The sequence below is a fragment of the Antechinus flavipes genome, chromosome 4, assembly GCF_016432865.1.
Source record: "Antechinus flavipes isolate AdamAnt ecotype Samford, QLD, Australia chromosome 4, AdamAnt_v2, whole genome shotgun sequence".
Classification (NCBI taxonomy): domain Eukaryota; kingdom Metazoa; phylum Chordata; class Mammalia; order Dasyuromorphia; family Dasyuridae; genus Antechinus; species Antechinus flavipes.
The window spans coordinates 192,931,410-192,935,614 of NC_067401.1; the positions used below are offsets into that span (position 1 = coordinate 192,931,410).

At 52.4% G+C, this 4,205-nt stretch overlaps 1 protein-coding gene across 3 annotated transcripts in view; it reads right to left on the reverse strand.

Annotated features, from left to right (window-relative positions):
* GRM4 (glutamate metabotropic receptor 4) overlaps positions 1-3,585 on the reverse strand; it is a 321,402-nt gene extending 317,817 nt beyond the window's left edge. For all 3 annotated transcript variants that reach the window (XM_051996419.1, XM_051996420.1, XM_051996418.1), the window contains exon 1: positions 3,064-3,585. The gene's annotated coding sequence lies outside the window, so the exon portion shown is untranslated. The remainder of the gene's footprint in view (positions 1-3,063) is intronic.
* Between the last annotated feature and the right edge of the window lie 620 nt (positions 3,586-4,205).

The following is a 4,205-nucleotide window of genomic DNA, read 5'->3' on the forward strand; positions in this document are numbered from 1 at the left end:
ACTCAGGGACATTGAAATTGAAAGAGATGGCAAATGAATAAGAAAAGGACACAGCAGGAAATCTATGCTTGTCCATGGCTTTGGAAAGTGAGGGAGACCAGAAGATAAGCCTCTATCTATCTACTTCACAATTTTTTGATGGACACACACACACACACACACACACACACACACACACACACACAGTTCAAACTGCATCAGAAAGAAAACCTTCCCTGAGCCACCTGTAGACAGAAGGATTGATTGTCTAGTGGATTTGACCTAGCTGGAGCCCCAAAACACCCTTATCACTACATTTTCTCCACAGATTTCCTCCTCATTTCATCCCTCAAAGAAGAAACCACTTCTTGGTTACAAACTATCAAAGTCTGAATGAATCTCTAAGGTGATTCTCATGAACTACATCCAGGCCTTTAAGTATAAATTTCTTTTTCTTAGCCTGTGATGGCACTCTCCAGTCAAAAAGAAGTAGCTAGTAGTGAAAAAACACTGGGACCAGGAAACTCAACTACTGGCCCCAATTGTATCATTTACTAAGATCTTGAGAAAGTCACTTTACCCTCTCTTTAGGTTTCAATTTGCTCACCTGTAAATGGGGTAGTTATACTAGACACTCTCCACAGTCTCTTTGGATTTTAAATCCTATAATTATAGAATCCTAACCCACACCAGCCTTCCACAGTCATAAGCCCAAGGCTAAAGCTATAATAGATAAGGTAGGCAGGTACATGGAATTAGGGAAATAGGGAGATGTGTAATGAACAACACTTTCCATATTTTTTTTAAAAATGTACATATTTATGATACTGGAAAATTCCACTATCCATGCTTACCCCACCCCACCCCAGATATATGTTTTTCCATAAATCCAATCCTGTGTGTTTGGATAGCTAGGATTGATTCCTTGGAGCTCTTTACCCACTTCAATGTGTCAGCCCAAGCTAAGTGTCCTGGAACAAAGGTAAGGGTCAGAAAATACTTCATGTTAGGCAGTTGGGCTAGATGAAGGGAGGTGAGCTATGAATACACTTTTGAAAGGATGAAGAGTCTATAGATATGAAACTGATATGATTGTCTAAGACCAAGTAGGCAATAAGAGGGCCTGGCTACTTCTTTAGCAGCTCTATTTCTCTCAGTCCCTACAACCACCACCACCATCATCCCTGAGCTGAAGTTACCTGGCCTAAAATAATATCCAACCCTAACCCTCCTAACTCCACAAGAAAGACAAGACCATCATCTCTCTCTCTCTCTCTCTCTCTCTCTCTCTCTCTCTCTCTCTCTCTCTCTCTCTCTCTCTCTCTCTCTCTCTTTCTCTCTCTCTCTGTCTCTCTTTCTCTCTCTCTTTCTCTTTCTCTCTCTACTATGGCAAGAAACAGGTGTGGTCTGAGGGTCACTGCATCTAAAAAGAAAGATCAGTATGTCTCTAATTTGCAAATCTGTTCCCTGCCAATACTATCTTCCTCCTCTTCCCCCCCCCCCCCAAAAAAAATACTCTCATAGGGAAAAGTGAGGGAAACTGGTGTACATGTTATAGAAATGCACCTATACTGAGAACAAGAAGTCTCTATGGTGAAGGGAAGGGAGTGTATATTGAGGAGGAATCACCCCATGCCTACTGTGAGAAAGGAGTTGTTGGGAGGGTGGTTCAATTTCCTCCGCCTTTCAAGCCCCTTTCCCACTCCAGCAACCAAAATCTTATTAAATTTCTTTGATAAGATGGCATACATCCCAACCTAAACCATACAGCCCAACCTCAGCAGAGGACTGGAGAAGGTGGGAAAGGAACAATCTAACCCCAAGGCCTGGAGTAGGCACGATCACACAGGACTCCTTACTAAGGAAACCCTATCTTCCCTCACCAGAAGCCCAGACCAGGTTCAAGGGACTCCGGGGAAATGGGGGAAAGAGCGCGCGTACCAGAGCCGAGGTCGGGCTGCGGAGAGAGCGCGGGAGTCAGTCTGTTCAGAAAAGCCCGCAGCTGTCCGGCAGCCCGAGAGTCGGGCCAGGAAGAAAGAGCCCGACAGAAAAAAATGAGGAACAACCGAGGGTTGTCACTGCCCTCCCGAACTGATAGAACTGTCACTGCCCATCCCGGGGAGTTGGCTACACTGCCAGACCAGGCGGCAAAAGAAAATTCCCTCCTCCCTTCCCTCCCCTAGTAAAGCCCTGTGCCCCAACCTCCAGCAAAAAAGAGAGAGGGTCAGGAACGCCTTCATTCTCATCTGAGAGTACTAACATGGACCCCACCCCTCATCCCCAATTCCCGACTGAAGAGACTGGCAACAACACCCCCCCCCACAACGGTTAAAGAAATTTATATAAAACCATTCCCCATCCAGACTGAACAAATTGTCTTAGAATCCCCCCAAAAAATCTGGTGGCAGAGACATCCCACATACCCCCATCCCCTCTATACACCAGAATGAGGAAATTGGAATGAACCCCCACCCCCCCCAGCCCCGCCGCCAATCCGGACTCAAGTAGCTGGCACGATGCCTCCATCCAGACTGAGGAAATTGGCACGACCTGCCCCCCCCAAGCTGAAAGGAGCTGACATGACCCTCCCCCTTTCCTTCTCAATCCTGATTGAAGAATCTGCCGCCCCTTCACTCCCGGGGGAACCGAGGAAGCCGGCAGTGCCCCCACAGGGAAGGCATTCTCGTTCCAATGCAGCCCCTCCCTCCACCCCTTCACCCCAGCCCCGGCTCACAGGCTCCACGGCCCCACCGCTGCTCCCGCCCCTATCTACCCCATCCAAAACCTCTATCCCCTCCCCCGCGAGACCCAGTCTCAACCCACCCCCTCCGGGCTGCCCCGAGCAGCTTGGAGTGAAACAGCTCAAGGGGCTCTGGCTAGAAACCGCTGAGAGGGAACCTCACCAGGGTCCGGCTTCCCTCGCCGCAGCCTGAAGCTCAAGGAGCAGGCAGTCCAGAGACCGAGGGTACAGTAGTCCATCCGTGCTGATCCCCCTAAACCCCAGCCCTGCGCCAGCTCGCCAGTCCCCCTCCAACCCTGCCCAGCTCCCCGCACCAGCTCGGGCTCCCTCCAGCCACAACTTACCCTGGGCTGGAGAGGAAGGAAAGCCGCTACCTGGAGCTGGATCCTCCCGAGCTGCCCGCCTTACCCTAGGGCAGAGGCAGAGGCGGAACGCACCCGGGCTCAGCCCCTGCGGCCAGGCCAACAGTCAGTCCTGGGCACGGAGCCCCGCGGTGGCGGCGGCGCTCGGCTCTGGGCCAGCCGGGACGCAGCGGAGCTGAGCGGGCAGCAGCAGCTCGGCTCGGGGCCGCTGGGCTAGCGGGCGCACAGCCTTCAGCTGCCTCAGTGCAGAAGAAAAGAGAGCAGGACCAGAGAGCGCGCGAGAGGAAGAGACACAGAGAGAGGGAGGGAGGGAGATCCTCCTTTTCTAACAGCTGGGGACCCAAGAGTCCGAGCCGCCGGGAGCAAGTGCAGCCGCCTGGGGGATCTGAGTCCTGAGAAGTCAGCGGGCAGGGAAGGAAACCGAGAGCGAGAGGGAAGAGGGAAGCGAAGCTTCAGGCGGCCGGCAGCGCCGCAGCAACAGCAGGCGAAAAATGCGAGTGAGCTAGCGAGTGATAGAAAGGGGGGCGGGGGGGAGCGCGAGAGACCGGGAGGGGGGTGGGGAGAGAGGGAGGGAAACAAGAAGGGAGAGAAGGAGAGAGAGCGAGAGCGAGAGCGAGAGAGCTGCAGCCCGCTCAGCCCCACTGATAACATCTGCTGAACTGCACACACCGCACCCGGGGCGGGAGCAGGGCAAGTTTGCGTTAGAAGTGCGGGGCGAGGCGGGCATGCAGCAGGGCTTCCGGGAGCCCTTTTAAGGCTAGACTATCTGGGGGCCTACCTCCCACACACACCTTTAGAAGAGAGAACTCAAAGGGTCCCTCACCTTCGGTCCTCCGAAGCTCCCACACCCTCCCTCACCTCCCTGTGTCTTCAGCCCCGTCTTACCCTTCTCTCCTGGAAAACTGATTATACCTACAACAAACATGTACCACTTATGTCACCACAGCCCCCTGCCCTGTACTGTCATCTCTCCTCAGGTTCATAATAATAGCTTATATTTATGTAGATAGTGCAGGCGATTTTTTGGTAACCATTGTCTCAATTGAATCTTCCAGCGGCAGCAGTCTGTGTGGTGGGAAGAGCAAGGAAAATCCCCATTTCACAGATAAGGAAATAGAGCCCAA